The 20,018-nt window shown below is 44.6% G+C and overlaps 1 protein-coding gene and 1 non-coding gene across 2 annotated transcripts in view; both read right to left on the reverse strand.

Annotated features, from left to right (window-relative positions):
* Retreg1 (reticulophagy regulator 1) overlaps positions 1-20,018 on the reverse strand; it is a 131,095-nt gene that overhangs the window by 22,062 nt on the left and 89,015 nt on the right. The gene's annotated exons all lie outside the window — the stretch shown is intronic.
* LOC128113874 (U6 spliceosomal RNA) lies at positions 11,769-11,872 on the reverse strand. Its single transcript, XR_008219682.1, has one exon. It is a non-coding gene; the product is annotated as a U6 spliceosomal RNA (small nuclear RNA).

Genomic DNA, 20,018 nt, shown 5'->3' on the forward strand with positions numbered 1-20,018 from the left:
TCCCCCCTCCTCCCAAGACCTCCACCTTCCTCCCCACCCAATTTAACAGCAACTTACCCTTGCCAACCAAATGCCTTTGACTTAATTTTCATAGAAATATACAGCTGTGCATGGTAAGATGTGTTTGCCTACTCTATCAAATGTCAAAGTAACAGATGCTTAAGCAAGAAAGCAGTTCATTTATCTATGTGATAGCTGAACCTAAAGGTCCAGGGCTGATAGTCGGATATCCACCGTGTTAGAAACCCAGACCCTTTCTGTATTGTTGCTCAATGATTCTCAAATCACACTTCCTCCAAATGATCCAAAACAGTAACTTCAGCTACTCGGTTCACTCATTCACATCACCACCATAAAGAAGAAATGGTATCAAGAAAATATTTCCCTTTCTCTCCAAAGTCATGGACCTTTGTATTGTATACACAGCTTCCACTCACCTCCTACCAGCTAGGACATGGTACTGTAACTGAGAGTCTAGGAAAGAGGTCAGATGTTAGTGGCCATGTTCTAGCTGCAACCAGGATTCTAGTGCCACAGGAAGAAAGGAAAGCTAGGTATTGGGGGATGGCCAGCAGAATGCACCACAACAACACTGTTTGGGTTCTCTTATTTCAGCAGTTTTCACTAAATTGCACAACTACCAGCACAAAAACAACAGACACAAAGAGATGTGAGGATAAATACAGCTAATTCAGAAACCTCACAACCCTAATGGTGGGAGCAATTATATACTAGAGTAGTGGTAGGCATACATTTCTGTAAAGGGCCAGAAAGGAAATATTTACATCTTCGCTGGACTTTTTTTTTTTTTTTTTTTTTTTTTTTTTTTTTTTTTTGGTTTTTCGAGACAGGGTTTCTCTGTGTAGCTTTGCGCCTATCCTGGAACTCACTTGGTAGCCCAGGCTGGCCTTGAACTCACAGAGATCCGCCTGGCTCTGCCTCCCGAGTGCTGGGATTAAAGGCGTGCGCCACCACCGCCCGGCCGCTGGACATATTTATATGAAAGAGCATAGTAGTGGTCCGAGAAAACTTGACTTAGAAAACAGGCAACAGGATGGATTTTTTTTTTCCCCCCACAAACCACAGCAGTCTCCTAGCTCAGAGTGTCACGGGCTTTCAGAAGCCTGGCTACATGTAGGTGACAGGTACTAACGAACCCAGCAACCAAACCAGGAGCCGTTAAGGTACCTGCCACGAGGACAGTCCTCCTATTGATTGAGAGTGTACCTAGTGATAAAAACTACATTATTGCCTTATTTGGTTTACTTCTAGTCCTGACAACTTCGGATAGGTTGGGGGAAATGCCTCACTTTCCAGAAGACAAGCAGACAGGCAAGAAAAGCAGCACCCGGATCAGAAGCCATTCCTGAAACCATCCTGGAGCACACAGTCAGCAACATACATGCCCAGGAACTCCTACCGTACCACCGGCAAAGCAGCTCTGCCGGGTTTGACATGTAACGTTCGCCACAGCAAAGCTGGAAATAGCAGCCCTTGTGCCAGAGGTTTATCCCAGCTTTAGCAAGGAGCCGCCTAACCTTCAGCTGTGCCTGGGTAATGACTGCCAAGGTCTGAAATGTTGGAGGAGCCTTGGTAACTGACCAAGGGCTGGAAAGGGAAGGTGTGTCGTCAAAGTCACTGAACACTTAACAGGGCCTTGCAGAGTTGAGAGAAAGCTGGGGAAGGCACTGATTGTCATCCCTCTTGATCTTGCTTTAGGGCAAAGGTACCATTGCTTCCCACACGTGGCTGCCTACGTTAATGCGTTAGAGCACTCTTTCCAGAAACTTCCTGACAAGGCTTCCCGATCCTTACCAGAACCCAAGCACCACTTCCAGTTCCCAAGAGTTGGCAAGGAAATTGAAGCCATGTGCCATCAACCTCTCCGCACTTAGGACACGGCGGCTTGTCTGTCGCATCTCTTGTGACAAAGGGAGGAGACTAATCAGCTCTTTCCTTTCCCGTCAGTGCCAATGTTTGTTACATCTGAGATGAACCGTCAAGACCTCTTCTTGTTTCGACAAGTCCACTAAATCTAGGTTTGTAATTCCTCTGTCCACGTGTTCATTTTATAATGAAATCTGTATCTCAAAGCCTTTCTTAGCACAAACAAGTAGGTTCCTAAAAGCTAGTTTCCCAAGAATCTCCAAATGAAAATAATAGGACTATCTACAATCTGTCCTGTCTATCCTGATATGGGGAGAAACGTATCACCAGTGAGTGATCCAAGCTATTCCAGAAACGCAGAATGTACACCAGAGAATCCGATCCTTACAAAGACTGCTCAGCACAGTAGAAACTTGCCTTTTCTAAGAACATAAGTACGTTTTGGGTCCCCTCTCCTTCTCTAAGGGTGGCGTCTCTAAGTTTTATGGCATAATTTTAAGATGTCCCACTGGTAAATGTGTTTGTTTTTGAACTGAAGCACTTATACATCCAACTAGCTCCCAGTGAGATGTCATGTTCTAAGTCAGGATTTGTACACTGCTGCCTCTGTCCTGTTTCTGTGGCTAGCAAAGGGCCCCCCATTATCATGTTAATTACTGTGTGATGCTCGATAACACCAGGTGTGTGGGAATCTGCCCAGCTCTGGGAGTGCCAGCCTCCACCCCGGAAACACTTGCATGCTGAGGATGAGCATGCAAAAAAACCTTCACAACTCACTGTTGCCAGGCAGAAGGAACATTCTGGGCTTTGACTCTTTCCATCACCTTTTTCCATATTAGGCACAACTGCAGCCCTCCCTCTCCAGGCAAAGGATCTGTTGCAGTCTGGCAATGCCTCTTTGAGACACTACCACAGGACACCATGCCAAATCTTCAATAGACCTGGCTGATATTTACCCAGTGAGTGAAGATTACTCCCGGGGCATGCCAACTCTACAAAAATAATGCTAAAGTAGAAAAATGGGTGTGGCTTGATCTGGATGATTCCCAGGGCCTCCTTTTAAGGTTGTTGTTTCATCTGTATCCCCCCACCCCCCAGCAGAGGAGCTAATTGACCCATGAGAAGTCAAGCACTGCAACTGTCCTCCTAGCCATCATGTTCCTCATGTGTCTCCAGGGACAGCTGGGACATTCCTGCCCCCTGGTTTCTCAATTTCAGCATCAGAACACTTTGTGACCTAGATGTACTCCAGGCATTGCTACATCCGGGGTTTGCCCCTTGCCTCTCTCAGGCTGGGATCCTGAGACAGCAGGTGTCTGGGGAGGGAGGTCACTGAAGACACTGAAGAAGAGTAAAGAAAGATTAGAGTGGACAAGAACTTCTGAGGCCGTGAAAGAGTGTACATTCTAAAAGTGTGTGTTTGGGTCTGTGAAGATAGATAGCCTTGCTTAGGTTCCTCCCTACCACCCAAGTCACTAGATGAGGCACTCCCAATCCAGACCAAAAAGCCTGAGGACAATATGAAATCATTTTTATTTTTCCCCATCAGTTTTCTGGTGAAGTCACAAATAACTGCTGAAAAACATAAGCAGAGTTTAAAGACTCAAAAACCCTTCCTCTGGTTTCCCCTCCCCACAGGCTCTTGTTACATCAAAAGAATTTAGGCTGCAGCAGGGCCACCCAAACACAGAAAACTAAAATACCCAGATTTTAATTGAAATAGAAGTTTGGTGGCAAAGAAAACATCAATTTTCAAAGCAACCTCTCTGCCCTGAATGTTAGTACTCTAACTTTTCAAACACAAAAATGAGGCACTGTATTCAAAATCCCTACCCTTTACTGATCTTGAGAACTCCTTTTTGTCCTCTAGTCCTAAGTTGAAAAATCAGTTGACTAAAACTCTACGCTCTCTGTTTGCAAGTATGTTAAATTTATGCACACTCCATATTAGATTTTTTTGGACACAAAATGCATTTGTGTAACACACCAAATGGCATTCTGTCACCCAGGCTATGAGGACCCAAGCGGAACAAGCTGCCTGGGGTCTGAGCCCTACCCTGGCTCTTGCAGCTGGTGCCTGAGGACACAATGAAACCATGGAGGGAGGGTGGCCCAACGAGAGATTGAGGATGAAGGATTAGAAGGGAAGGATACGGTTATGCCATGAAGAGGGAGAACATTCAAAAGTGCTTTCCAACACCCTTCTTACCCTCTAGAAGGGACATGTAATGTTTCTATAGAAAACTTTGACATCTTTGGGGGGAACCAGAACCAATACTTGAAGAGAGAAAGAGATGGTTGTATTTTTATTATTCACTCAGGAAAACCTTCAACCTCTTGAGCTGGAAATAGGAATGAGAAAGTTCACAGTGCCAATAAGATGAAACCAAACCCATGCAGAGGAGAAATGTGCATGTTGGGACCCTGAACCACCTCTGTGGCTACTCCTAGCCTCATGAGATGCACTGTGTGGGCATCCTGGCTTCCCTGAGAATCCATAAACTCCATTAGCCCTTCCCACCTACAGGATCCATGTCCAAGAATGAACAACTCAAGCCATACATATTTGGGGGAAAAGGTTATACTCACTCGTACTATAGATGAACAGACTTTGGTGCAGAAAAAATTTGGGCACCCAGTGTTGAGGGTGAGAGGCCTTGGGAGCAATCCCTTGAGAGACGGCTATATTTCTCACTCAATGCAGTCTGTGGCATAACACTAACACGCACATGGGTTTAAACAATTGTACAAAGGGTCAAGACAAGGTGAGCTAAACACATCCCCTGGAGTCCCATTTGAAACAGGAAGAACACATAAACCATCCAGACTAGACCCTCCAGGAACCCATTTCAGAGCTGTTTGGGGAGCTGGAGAGCAGATGACTCTACACCCACACAACTGAGCCACCATCTAGTGAGGGGTGGCTTCTCATGTTCTGTCTGCCGTTGGGATGTACACAAGGCTTAGACCACAGTGAATGACATCTGAACTCAGTCGTGACCTGTTTAATGTAGCTTAAGGATGTGTGTCACTTACATATTATTATTATTATTTAGTACTTTCATGAATTTAACAATGGTCCTTTACACGGTTATGGCAGGCACAAAGATCAACAATTAATAAATGGGACCTCATGAAACTGAAAAGCTTCTGTAAGGCAAAGGACAACCTCATCTGAAAAAGCAGCAACCTACAGAATGGGAATTTTTTTTTTTCTTTATCAACTCCACATCCAATAGAGGACTAATATACAAAATATATAAAGAACTCAAGAAACCAAATATCAAAAATAACCAAATAATACAATTTTAAAATGAGGTACAGATCTAAGCATAATATTCTCAATAGAGGAAACTCAAATGACTAAGAAACACTTTGAATCTTTCGTAAAGGGCAGAATGTTTGTTCCCTCCAAACTGGGGCTCTTGAGCCATTCAACTAATACAACGAGATGAGAGTGACACTGTGCCAGTTTCTGGGCCCAGGTCTTAAGGAAATGGCAGTTGATACTTCCTACCTTCCAAGCTCCTCCTTCCCTATTCAGAAAAACCATAGTGCATGTCTCAGCTCATTTATAAATGGCACAATTAATTTCAATAACGACAAGTAGATATAGGCAAATCCAATGGATAGGATAGTCTAGCAGGCATTTTAAAAAACATTTTCAAATTGTTTAGATGCCACTAGAAAGTACTTGTAAGTGAAAATCAATATAGAAATATACATGTGTGTATGTATGGGTGTACCATATGCTTATCATAACTTTGTCAAGAAATTCATCGAAGAAGTGTAATATAATTATATATCTCATACATATGTATAATATAATTATATCAGGGTACTGAGGTTATAACTGATCTTTTCTGCTTTGTTCTTCCTTTTCTGCAATAACATTTTTATATCCCCCAAACAAATAGCTAAAGCATCCTTCAGTAGAACATCTTCAGTGGAAAGACTTCTTTTGAAATATATTCATGATAGTAAATGAGACTGGTCCTTCAAGAAAAGATCCCTGCCCCCATTCATTCTACACAACATTGATAAACACATGATAAAGAAGTGAAAAAATGGAATGTATTTTGATACTACTTTGCCATAAAGAGTCAAAAGGCCTGTGGTGTCAAAAAGCGGACAGGCCACCCAATTAGGCCCTTGCACTATTACACACTAGAGACCTTCATCATATTTTAGTGATGGCAACAAAGACCTCATCACCATTTACTTATAGACTAGAAATCAGCTTCAACAGGCCGGGAATGCCAGAAATCTGCTGGGGCACTGCAGGGTTCAGGAAGCACATTGCTGGTTAAGCTTTTGCCCACAAAACAAACTCCCCTGCAATAAGGACAGATTGTATTGTTCTACATGTTCTTAATCAGGTTCAAATATTAGCCCAGCTGGGTCAAAGGAGGATTTCAAGAGCGATAAATATTTTCCATGGTTGTATGGGAGAATGGAAGAAGATAAATCATTAATTCCTTCAACCAAACTTGATAAACATGTGAGGTGGCTTCAGTATACAGAACAGAGAAGATGTAGCCTTGTTAAAACTAATGCTGACTCTGACGTTGGCCCACGGTACACTGGAGCTGGCCTGCGCAGGCTCACGAGAGCCGCTGTGGTAATTCTCTAACTCACTTTTCAGGGACCTGGTAAGAATGGGAGCATTCACACACACCACGGGAATCAGCAATTGCTAAAAGACTGGGGACTCCCTTCCCCAGAGAGCACCGTTGCCTATGTGCCAGCATCACTCCCACCCAGGCCAAACGGGTTCTTCATGGGCCTCTCCCGTCATCTGCAGGGTGCTCAGAAGCCCTTCTCCGACTAGCTGAGTGAGCGTCACTGACTCCACCTGTCAGCACTGACTTCCAAAGGCAGTCATGAAAGGCAGCATGAATACACTCAAGGACACAAAATCGTAAGTGGGTTTGCTCATAGGAATCCACCTCAACCGCAGGACAAAGTGCACTAACGCTTTGAGGCACCTGCTCTCACCTCTGTGTTAGGTCTTGGATTTTTTTAAAAAATGGAATTCAATGGATAGGCCTCATGCGTGATTATAAAATCATACCTAAAATCCTGCCAGTCTCAACTATTATAACAATGGAAACTCAATATTTTAATAAATTTCTTTTCATCTTCTAAAACTAAAATTCAATGCAATCACTAACAACCTGTTCACACTAATTAGTCCATTTAAAAGTGTTTAAAAGAGCCTTGCATTTCCTAAATACAACAACCTTTCAAAAACCCAGAAACACTAGACAACACTAATCTGGAAACCCCAAGTCTGGAATGCTCTAAAATCTGGAACTTCCTCAGGGCTGACATGATACTATACTATAAGTTTTCACTATAAGTGAAAACTCTCATCCCAGACTTCTTGGTCACAATGCAAGCACACTAAAAAACGGTCTAGGAAATTAAATTTTAGCATGCATAAAACATAAGGGGGTTTCATGTTTAGACATGGATCCCCACCCCCAAGATAGCTAATGACAGATATGCAAATATGCCAAAATATAGAGAAGGGACAGAAGACCCTGAACCCCAAGACTGCAGGCTGCATGAACTTCAGAGAAGTGATGTAACCGCCCCACCACTCCAGAGCAGAGAACAACAGAAAGATCTGGAAACACACACTGATCTCACAACTCTAGAGTCTCGGTGGCCCTTGCAAAAAAACTTGTACATCTTTACTAGACTGCAAACAGAGGAACAGCAGTGTCCCAGAGGCCAGAACTGCCACATTTCCCCTGTGAAGACACCTGAGCTTTAGCACATACCCCAGGTCTTCTCTCACGTTACCACTTCAAACTGTTTCCTTAGCCCTATGACCCGGAGAGCTCTTGCTTGCTGGTTGTTCTGCCCTGTGCCATTTTCCCACTCAGACTGCTTGCTCCAAGACAGCAGGGTCCGCACCTACCAACCCATCACCTAGTACAGCAACTAGTCAAGAGTCAGAGCTCAACAAATGTCTACTGTGTGAACAGCTAAATGTGCAAAGATAATTACCCAGTCAAAGTGCTCTCACGATAAGACACACTAAAATCATCAAATGAGTTTCATGTTTAGACGGGTTCCCTTCTCCTGCCGCAGGCCCATCTCCTTCCATGTCATCTACAAGAGGAGATGAATGATTCACCCACACCCACCTTCACCCTTCCAACCAGGGTACCTCACAGGGCCAGCTTAGCTCCTACTCCAAGGCAGGAACCAAATGAGGTCAGATAAGGAACCACCCAGCCTCAGGCTACCACATAAGCTTTCCCATATGCCTGGAGCTAGTCTACTTTCCTGGTTTTCCCCCTTCTTCTTTGGCATCCAGTACTTCTTGCTTAGATATCTATCTACCTTCTGGGATCTGCTTCAAAAAGATTTTCTTGCTCTTCCCCCTCAGATCTTGCCCTTGAAACTGGCTGTGATTCTTCCAGTGTTCTTACTAATTGGTTTACTACTGGATAAAGACAAGGAGGGTTTCTTCTTCCATCAGGTGAATTTAAAATGGGACCTGGAGACCCTGGACTGTAAGTCACCTAGCAGAGGGTTCCTGTGATGCCTGAGACCCACATCCCATTACAGGACAGGCATCCCGATCATGTGGGCTTCACTGGTTTGGGAGTTTTGTTTTTTGTTTTATTTGTTTTGTTTCATCAAATACCAAACTCTTATTTAGCTCTCTGGCAGTTACAGAGCAATCCAGGACATCAAATTCCAAAATGAGACTCAAGTAACATAATCAGCCTTGATGTGAGATTCAATTAGGAACTGCTGCAATGAAGTTCAGAGAACATGTCTGTCAGCAGATTCGTGACTTAGAATAGTTATTTCTCTTTTAGACATGGCACCAAAGGACTTATCCAAAGGCGTGTAATCTCAAATTTAGCAGGAGGAAAATTCTCTCCCAATTATGAATATTTTATTTCTAGCCTAGCTTCAATCTTTCCCCATTTCTACATAGAGGAAGGAAAAACAAGTTCCTGAGACAAAGCAAAGACTAAAACCCACCAAGTGTTGGGAGTGAAAGTTACCTCATCAGAATAAGAAAGGAGAGACAGGAATGCAGTACCTCACAAGAGTGAGCAAGCTTTCACTCACAATACAATATATTACAGTCCGTGAGCACAATGGTAATGATCGTGTATATATTTATGTTTGCACAGACACATGCTCCTTTTCATCTGTTTATTTTTTTATTAGTGAAACTCTCAGAGAAAAATCTGACGTTTGCTCAGCTCACATCACAAATAGTTCAAGATATTCCTTATCAGCAATTAGTTACTATTTAATTGAATTCTGATAATGCGGCTTCTCATGAGAGCAGCCCTCAGTCCATTTGTGCCAAGTCGATCTCCTTGAACTGTCAGATGATAAGGATTCCTGGGCCCCTGGTGTAAAATGGCTTATCAATGCATTCCATTTGCCAAGCATTCGTTTAAAATGCCTAGCTACCCAAAACTCTACTCAGGGAGCTGGTGGGAATGCCTAGGTGGTAGAGAAAAGGGAAAGCCTTGCTTTCGGAAATGTTCAGATGTCTGGGAAAATAAGTGCATGCCACCCGTGGACCAACCTATCAACCAGTGCAGACATTTAAATGTCTCCTAAAATGTTCTCTGAGCTAGTTCATTAATCCATAGACAGTGCCATGCTGTTACAAAGGACATTTTTAGGTGCTACACTTAGTCTTATTTTATGTAGCTAGTTCAATATAATACCAATCTTTTTCTTTTTCACTGAACAGGATTTGGGAAAGACAGAAACCGGAAAACTACAGACACATGCAGCCTTTAAGGAAACCACCGCAGCTGGATAAACAGCCTCACACAAACCAAACCCTTGGCTCTGGTTTCCAGAAACAGTCTGAGGGGCTCTCCTTCCTAGAGACTTCTCTTTCTTTGGCAATAAGATGATCCACGATCTCTTTCTTTGTTTCATAATTTTCTTTCTACTTCTTCATATCCACAATTTGGTGACCTTAATTGGAAGCCCAATGGGGACATCTAGCCGATTCACATACTGTCTGTCTGGGCAGGATGGGAGACTGCATGGGTGCAGCTATGCTCAAGCCCGTGTGGACTACCTACCTACCTGCATCCTTGCCCTCCTGGTACCCACTTCTTAGCAGCAAAGAAAACATTCACAGCCATGCACCACATGGCAGGGAGCCGATCGAATTTTCAAAATGTATATTTTAGAAAGTGTTTAAATATCAAAATTGATAAATTGGCTTAATAGTCAACTCTTACAACTGCCTGTCAAATCTTTAAAATGCAAACTTACAAAAAAAAATTGTGAGCTTAGTTTTTGATCACAATCATCTCAAGTCAAAGAGACACATCAAAAACTTCAAACAGACTCACATCGTACACGGGGAAAGGAGTTTTTTAAAGTCCCAGGCCATTATTTCCCCATTCAAGGAAAAATAAACACTTCTTTGCAGGTATTTCTAAGCTTATATTGCTAATGTTGTCTCTCTTCTGTTGGCGTCTGCCACAGAAAATTTCCTAGAATTATAATTTTCATTTAAACACATTTAAACTTGTCAGAATACATTCAGATGAACAACAACAAAACAGACTCCAGAAAAATGAAATGCCAGAGTTACCTTCTGCCTGGCCCACAGTCGTCGCCTTCAGACATTACTGCCCTTGAAGAATAACTGCAGCCGCCCCTGCTTAACACAGCTAAGTCAGCCAGAGAAGGCTGCCTTTTCCACAGTGCTGCTGACTCCCCAGCAGGCAGGGGAATTCTTCTCTTTCTAGAGAAAAACCGCTCCTACTCTACTCAGCAAGTCGGTGTTTACAAACTTCCAAAGTGTCTGCCTCGTGCTTTGAATGAAGCAGAGCGGTGGCCTATTATGACAGCCCCTTGCTAAAAATAAAGAGGTCACCTCTCACTCCCGGCACCGTGACAGGCAGCTGGGCAGGAGCGCTGCCCGAGGGCCTCGCATTTTCCCTGAAGTCGTGTGAGAAGGTGTCACCAGGGATGACTTCACCAGGCCACCTGCCTGCCCTCTTTCCTCTTTTTTTTTTTTTTTTTTTTTTTTTCCTGGCAAGATCTAGGCACCTACCAAAGGTGGAGTGGCCACAGGCAGGTTGAAACCTCACTCCAGCTATCAGATCTCTGTCTTTGAGTCACAGGGAGGAGGTGGAGAGCAGAGGCAGGGGGGCGGGGGGGGGGGGGGGGAGTTGAGGACCGGACAGGACAGGGCTGTCCCAGCAAGAGAGTGGGAGGTTTGTTTGCATAATACCTGCCACTCAGCAAAAAGTCTCTTACTCAAAAAGAGAAAAACAAAACAAAACAAAAAACCCACGAAGCCATGGGGCAATCAGTTGTGAGGGACACTGCTTTGCAAGAAGAGCTCTCTCTGGATCACCTAGGTTTCCCAACTTGCAGTAAGCATGCACATGAATACAAGCCCCTGTGTCCCTGTGATCAAAAGTCTCCCTCCCTCCCCACAGCTTCACATGGCCAGGTGGTGGCTCTGGAGACTTTACGCTTCAGCTCCTAGCTGCCCTTTCTCAATCCCTGCTCCCTTCACGGTTCCTTGTTTCCAAAATGCCAGGAGACTCATTTAATACCACCCAATAAAAACTTGGGAGTTAAAACCGGAATCCGTTTTCTTTTCCTATTTTCTGACTAAGAACATAAGGGAAGACTCAAAGCAAGATCTAATAATTTTTAAAAAATGATAATTTTTTTCTTTAAAAGAATGTGAATGCGCCACTTGTTATATTAGCTGTCTTTTATGTGGTATTATTTTACATGGTATCTTTGTTTAAAAATGGTTGTTCAGACCACTGAGGAATTGAAAAGTCAGAGAATTTAAAATAATTATATATATGGGTTTATATACTCAAAATGCACAACTTATGTTTCTAAATAAGGCATACTTTATGAGTCTGCATGTCATCCTTGCACAGGGTCATACCAATCTTCTCTGTATTATTCCAACTTTAATATATGCCCTGCCAAAGTGAGCACTCACAAATATGTAACTTAAAAGCAAACTCACATTCAGAGTTCAGTAGATCAGAGCAGAGTAGCCTCCAAGACTAAAGCAACGTGTGTTACATCACTAGATCACTAGACACGCAGCTTTTTGGTTGGTTGGTTGGTTGGTTGGTTGGTTTTTCGACAGCACCCAGGCTAATCCTACTGTCTCCCGCTCACTTCCGACCAGTCCAGCGCCTTCCTTTTCCTCTCTCCAAGCTCCCATCTATTTCTTAAACAGCCAAATGGACCTCAGCTTCTGGTTACCACCGATCTGAAGGCACACCCCTGAACTGTCTCTCAGTTCTAAAAGAATTCACCAACAAATGTTACAACAGAGTGCCAGCGACCACTACGAAATAGTGAGTAACACCACTTTGGAGTGCTCAGCCCTTTGCGCATTTCCAAATTACTTGCTTCAGCTGAATTCCCCATGAGGTATTTTTGTGGCATTTTGTAAAATCCACAAGAATAAGGATGGAAAATAAGGCCAGCACAAGCAACAAGTCCCAGAGTGTAGCTACCTGGCCGATGACTATTGCTACTGAGGCTCTGTATGCCACTTCTTTACCTAAATGTCATCTTCTGCCCTGGGAACTAGGCACTATGGGTCCCCTCACTGTTGTTGACCTGAAAATGTAGTGGACAATCAGAACTTAAAACGACCCAAGGAAGCTCTCGCCAAGATCTTCAGATGTTATCATAGCCTCAAAATTGAGATGGCGTGTGAGTGACAGTCAGTAGCCTCCAGGCTGGAGTGCTCTTTTCTTGCCTCTAGCCAAAGATCCAGAAGAGCCGTCACATCAGACAAAAGCTCGTGTCTGAGACGCTCTGAGGTTTTAGATTTTCCCCTGTTCACATGCTCCCCAAACGCGTGTGCATTTACTTTTAGTGATGTACTTTATTTTCCTTTGCCATTCCATACAGTCTAAAAGACCATCAGCATTTCAAAGCTAACTTTCTCCTTTCCACAGTGTCTGCAAGCCACCACTAAATCTCCAGTATAACAGTTTTATATTGTTGCCATATCCTCAATAGCAGCTTTGAGGGAAGCTTGGGCTCCACCAGGGATACCAGGACAGACCCTGCTCCCTTCTCTTGGAGGTTAAAAAGCAGTCTGAGCAATGGGAGGCAAAAAGCTGGTGCTTTTGTAGGGACAGGTGTTCTCATATTCCCTTCCAGCTTCACCAGGTAGCAGAAACCTGGGTTAGTCACGTGCATGGCCTTCCAGGATAAAAACTAGATTGCTCAGCGTGTCTGAGGGAAGTGAGGCTGTGTGCTTACGCCCTGACTGAGAGGGTGTCAGCAAAGCATTGGGCAGCTCTCAGGGACTTGCCTTAAAGGACATCTGGCACATCTGGGTCCTCCTCACAGTGCCTTCGGTGGTCTGAGGCCCTGTGAGCACTAAGCACACCAGAGGTGTGGCCTGGCTCCGTAGCTGGCCCTCAGGCAGCTGGATCTCCAGGGGATTTTCAGGGATTTTCTTGTAGGTGGAAATCTGAACAGGTGTAGCTAAAGGACTCTCTATAATCCACAAGTCCTCAGGGCCAAGGCTCCTCCTAGTCCTTTCCCTGGGACTCGGAGGAAGTTCTGAACGCATGGCTTGGATGGGAGCCTTTCTGCCTCAGTCTGTCAGTCAGAGGCCTTTGGGATTCTTTCTGTCGCTTCCTCATTGGTCTGTGCCAGAGCTCTAAAGGGTCCCTTCAGGGCTTTTAATACCTTCAAGGTTTTATCCCCTCCAACTCCTCAGATCTGCTCTCCCTTGCACAGCAGACTGAATCCCTCAGCCAGGGCCTCCTTAGGTGAGCACAGTCCTCCAGGCCCTGCTGCATTCTCTCTGAATTCCCTTTCTTGGAGGGAATACCCAGTGATGTGTATCTCTATCTGGGCTTCCCCTAGAGCACACACCTTAGAACAAACCAACACTACCCATCATCTGCCTCCTTCTCTTTTCCTACTCCCACCCCTCCCATGGACCTCTGCCCTGCACTCTCTCCAACGTATGGCCTTTTACTTCAATTGTTATACACACACACACACACACACACACACACACACACACACACACACTCCTAAATATATAATACAACCTCTTCGGTCCACACAATGTTACACACACATGTATATGTATACATACACATACATACATATGACTTCAGGGATGACTACTTGGTATTGGATAACTAATTGGTGTGCTCCTCCCTGGAGAAGACTTCTTCACCTGCTCTCAGCATTCCTTAGTTGCCTGGAGTTCTTTGTCTAGGGTTGAGGTCCATGGTACTCCCTAATCCCCGGTGGCAGGAACTGTGCTGTAGATGTATCAGTTGGGACTGAGAATCACACTATTTCTTATATTAGCATTAGGTGCCACAAAATGCACAAGACTGCGCCATTCACCATGGTGTCCACTGGCCACCCATGGCCCTTAAACACTTGAAATATAGCTAATATAAATTGAGATGTGCTGTAAATATACACGCTGGTTTGTTTGTGAGACTAAATGGGAAATAGAATGTCAAACACCTCATTAGTAATTGTTATATGGATGGCACACTGAAAGAGTTACTTTGACTATACTAGCTAATTACAGTTATAGAAAGTACTTTCACCTTTTTCTCTTTTTACCTTTTAAAAGTATGTCTACTATAGATGACATTATTGGATTCTATTGGAACTGATCAAGGGCTTTAATTAGCTACCAAAATTGGTCCAAATAGAACATAAAACAAAAGTTACAGTGGGGGGCTGAAAAGATGGCTCAGCATTTAAGAGCACATGCTGCTCTTGCAGAGGACCTGGGTTCAAGTCCCAGCACCCCCATGGCAGCTCACAACCATCTGTAAATTAAGTTCTAGGGATCCAGCACCCTCTTCTGGCCTCTGAAGGCACTGCACACACATGGTGCACAGACATGCACACAGGCAAACCACCCATACATATAAAATAGAAATAAAAAGGTTTTAAAGGTGCAGTACTAACACAACCTTAGCAACAGTTTCAACAACATTTCTAGAATTGCTTTTAGTCAGAAGGGACAAAGTAGAGGTTACAAGAGGTACCAACAGGGTGAGACAGAACAGTGCATAGGACATTGCCTCCCTCAATAGCTTGACTCAGAGGGAAAGAGTGGCCCTTCTCTCCCTGCCCATACTCCACTGGTGTCAATACAGAATTCATTTTCCACAAAGGCTCAGAGTATACAGTATATATTTGGCAACAGCAGAATGAGGGAAAACACCACTATTAAGGCCAGCATACTTCTGGAGCGAAGTGAAAGAAAACATCTCCTTGGATTAAAAAAAAACAAACAAGCAAATTAAACCAAACGATCCAACCTGACGTGTATACACAGCACAAACAATACCACTCAATCCTGTCAGTCTGCTGGGTAATCAAGTGTGTGCCACGCAGGTGCCTCTCTCCTGCTCTGTGGTTGGTGGGGTCACACTGAGACCCACGCTGGGTTAGTGGCTTTGAGGACAACAACATAAAGTTCTTTTTCTCTTGGGTGCAATGCTATGCCAAATTTTAATGCAGAAAAGATACAGCAATGACAGAAGACGTGCTCACAAGGTCCCAACAGAGACTGGGGCTCACATAAACTACACAGCCTCAATCTAAGGGTATCGTGACACAGGTCCTTGTCTACTTACATGCCAGATACAGGTATGAGAAGAGTGGACCACCCTGGCTAGACAGTGAAGAGGAGAAAACAGAACCTTTCCCCTCTGTCTTTTCTCAGAATTACACCAGACTCAACCCGGAGAAACTATCTTTTCTGGAAGTGTCACACAGGAGAGTTTTCCTCAAAAGTCCTTTCCAGCTAAAAATAGCAACTCTATAAAAACCAGCACATCAACCTTTCCTGCATCTGAGCTCTGTCTACTTTCTATCTGTTTTCTAGAAATATCCCTGCTTTAGGTGTGTCTGGAACTCCGGTATTAGAAGCTTAATCTCCAGCGTGGTGACGATGGGAGGTGGGGCTTAATGAATGGTACCCGGGTCCTGAGGATGAACATTTCATGAATGAATCAGTCTCCCTAGGGCAGGGCTGGGTTAGTTATCACAAGAGTGGGCTGCAGTGTACATCCTGACTTTCTTAAAATAAGTTCATTATATGTCACTAATTTTTGAATCGTGGTACTTAGCAGTTAGTGCCCATCTGAAGAGGTGAAGGGAAGTGTACAGTCCCTTCGTCCATTGGCATGACTCCACGGAGGTTGGCAGGTGCAATGGTGGATGAGAAGAGCAGCAGGAAGTGGCAGGGAACTCTGAGGAGTAGCCTCGGGAAATGTGCCAAGGAAGAGGCGGCATTCTGGCAAGAGCTTAGGGAAGAAGCAAGAAGACAACAGGCACTCCCCATCTTGGCAATCACATCACCCCACCGCACGGATTTCTCTGCTGTGTCCAGCCACCATTTCCTAACCCTGAACTTGTTCTCTGCGAATGTGGCCGTCTTGTGGGGGTGGGCTGACGACCTGGGACGAGCCTTGTTCCTTCCTCCAGCCTCACACTCTTCTAAGTCCTCTACCCTGCCCGCAGGAAAGCTCCCATGAAATTCCCACAAGAATTCAGATACTTGGGCAGTCTAATTCTTCAGGGGTCAAATTACCCAGTAGAGTTCATCTGTCCTCCATGGGCCTCAGCTGCTCCTGCTTGCTCACTCACACACAGCTCTCCTCTACGGCAGCCTGTGTATTTGAGTGGTATACTCCTTAACAGAGAATCCCTAGTTCCAAGGAATTCAGAACCAACAGCCACAGCCCTGAGAGAACCCTGGCAAGCCTCACTGCCCTGTGCAAGCATAAGGCGAGGGAAACTTTCCAAGGCCGCAAGGGGTGGAGACAGAGGTCTTTGAGGGCAGGGAAGACAGGCATGACTCGATGGGGGCGGTGCTCGGCTCAAAACAAAGTTCATCTCGGTAGTTTAAAAACACAGTCTACCACAGGGACAATTATATATAAGTACCTGGTTAATGAGGGGTTATGAAATGACTTTTGTGATACGCTGATCTTCCTTATTACATTTTGCTTATGTGAGTGTAAAAATCTTTTCCTGGCATGAACAACAACTGATAAGATGTTTTTTGGCTATGCATTTACACGGCTCTTTTGAAAAGAAGTCAAGCTGAGCTGAAGGTCATTAGCCACACAACTATGATAGTTCATTTTTTTTCACTGTCACTTTGAAGCTGTGGGTCGGGGGACAGAAAGCTTCCTCCAAGTCTCTCCTTGTCCTATGCCATGTGGCAAAGCAGTGGCCTAGGCCAGGTAAGCCCTACCTGTGACCCAGCCTTGGCCTCGGATGCCAGATATCCTCAGACACTGAAGGAACTTCTCAGGACCTAGGGTTTGGGAAACCAAACTACTGTCCACCATCCTCCGGCCTCTGGGTCTTCTTGAAGAGGAAACAGCTGCTTCAGAAAGATTTGCTACAAGGAAGGCTGGGCGTCATGCTGATCTTAAGGAGTGGGAAAAAGACTTTCACTTAAGGGATCTCCTCACTGCTTCCCCTCAAGGTGTGACTCCACCAATTACCTAAAAGGCCGCTATTTACTTACGGCTTTCACTGCCTGCTAATACGCCATGTATCTCAGTCGCCTGGCTCACCTCAAGTTCCCACTAACAGGACACCTTGGAAGGATCCCATGTGTGGCTTTCTTCTATCAGACTAGGAACAAAACCCCCTTTGTCTCAGCCCTGCAGTAACAGAATAGATGACACTGGGTGTCTTAGTGAGTTAGGGTTACTATTGCTGCGATGAAACAAACACCATGACCAAAAGCAACCTGGGGAAGAAAGGGTGTATTTGCCTTACACTTCCACACCATAGTCCATGATTAAAGGAAGTCAGGACAGGAACTCAAACAGGGCAGGAACCTGGAGACAGGAGCTGATACAGAGGCCACGGAGGGGTGCTGCTTACTGGCTTGCTCTTTATGGATTGTTCAGCCTGCTTTCTTATAGAACCCAAGACCACCGGCCCAGGGATGGCACCACCTACGATGGGCTGGGCCATCCCCCATCCATCACGAATTAAGAAAATGCCTTACAACTCAATCTTATGGAGGCATTTTTTCAATTGAAGTTCCTTCCTCTCAGATGACTTTAGCTTGTACCAAGTTGACATGAAACTAGCCAGCACACTGGGTAATTCATAAAGTAGGAAGTTTTATTTCGTATGTTTCAGAAGGCTGGGAATTTCAAAGTCAAGGCACCTGCTTCTGACAAGGCTTGCCTGACTGTCTCATCCCTTGGGAGAAGGCAGGAAAGAAAGCAGGAGGACACACCCAAGAGAAAGGGGTGGAACTCACCTTTTCATCAGGACACCACTGCCACAGCAACTAACAACCCAAGACATGAGCACCTCTCATGAGGCAGAGCCCACCCAGCCTGGCCACCCCTAAAGATCTCTTCTTCCAACACTGACTTTGGAGATTAAGTTTCCAACAAAGGAACTCGGGACACATTCCAATCACAATGCCCTTAATGAGCCACAAAATCAGAGTTAAACAACCCAAAAACTTCCATCTTGATAAACTGAGTGCAGCAGTCCCCAGTAGTGTTGATTCATGATTTTCTGACCACATGCTAGCACCTTGGAAGGATGGGTTCCAGGATGCAGCATCCGCGCCTGGGAGCGCACACAAGCCTATTTTGTTACCATGTCTATGTTGAATCACTTTGGGTTTGACAGAACATCCATAAAGACAGCACACAGACAGCTATAAGCCATGCCAGTTTCCTACATATTCAAAATATGTCAAAACCAAAAGCCAACATTGGTTCGTCATCATGAGATGAACTCCAGATTCCTTTTGCATCTCCATGGTTTTCTCACTGACCTTTTTTTCCCTTCCAGAATCCCATTCAGGGCAGCACACTGCATTCAAGCATTAAATCCACTTAGTCACTCAGGTTGAGGAGAATTACTGGGCTGGGGTCTCTCATGGATTTTCCTTTCTTTTCTTTCTTTTGGTTTTTGTTTCCTTTTGTTTGGTTCTTTGGGCTGTTTGTTTGTTTGTTTGTTTGTTTTGAGACAGCGTTTCTCTGTGTAGGCCTTGGATAGCCTGGAACTCACTCTGTAAACCAGGCTAGCCTGGAACTCATAAAGATCCACCTGCCTCTGCCTTCCTAGTGCTAGGATTAAAGGCATGCGCCACCACCTTTTCAAGAACTTAATACTTCTGGGATATTCTGTAGACAGCTTTCTGTCTGGATTTGTCTGGTATTTTTCTCAGCATTAGACTGAGAGTCAGCAAGAACACCTTGGAAGTGGAGTGCTTCAGGTCACAGGGCGTTCAAGGGGCCCACATGACTTACCACTGATAATGTTGACTGGATCACTTGGCTAAAGTAGTGTTTTCAGATAGGCACAGTGTAAAGTTGTCTCTTTCCCCTCTCCATACTCTAATCCAATCTACACTCAAAGAAAGAATGATGGGGCACAAGGGACCAAAGTCTTAACTCCTAAGCAAGGGAGTATTGGCACATCCTGAGGATTCTTCTCTCCCCATTTCCTTAACGACTCATTTATGAACCTTGTGCTCTGGTCTTGACTGTACATTATTTAATATCGTAGTTCCAATTGTTCCAGCCACAAACTTAGTTTTGCCTCCCCTGTCTGACCTCATCCTTTAACTTCGCAGAGCTGGAGGCCACCTCTGTGGCTGTCACTCCTTAGCACTGCCCACTTAGCACTGCTCCTCTCAACAGGTAAGACACTGAGTTCCCTCCACAATGACCCCGTCTCCTTCCGGCCCAGGGTCAACACCAACCAAGAGTCAACACTAGGAGCCAGAAGCCATGAGAGTGACACAGATGGGCAACAAATGCCTGCACCCCACACATATATCCATCCCTGTGAATGCATGTGATATAGGATGACAGGCAAGTGCGCTTTCAGTGTATGAGCAGTGTCCACGGAACTGGGCCATGTGAATTCTTTCCAATGGACTCTTCTGAAGCCAAGAATAACAAGCTGTCATTTTTCCCCAACTTGACAAAGTTTCCAACATTTAATACACCCACAGTCCTGATTCCCTTGCCATGTGGGTCATCGGTCGGTACCTTCCACGTTTCTCTTCTCTGAACAGTATCCGACAAAGACCATGGTTTAAAAATAAAACAAAACTT

Source organism: Peromyscus californicus, unplaced genomic scaffold (assembly GCF_007827085.1).
Source record: "Peromyscus californicus insignis strain IS unplaced genomic scaffold, ASM782708v3 Scaffold_18__1_contigs__length_77618521, whole genome shotgun sequence".
Lineage (NCBI taxonomy): Eukaryota > Metazoa > Chordata > Mammalia > Rodentia > Cricetidae > Peromyscus > Peromyscus californicus.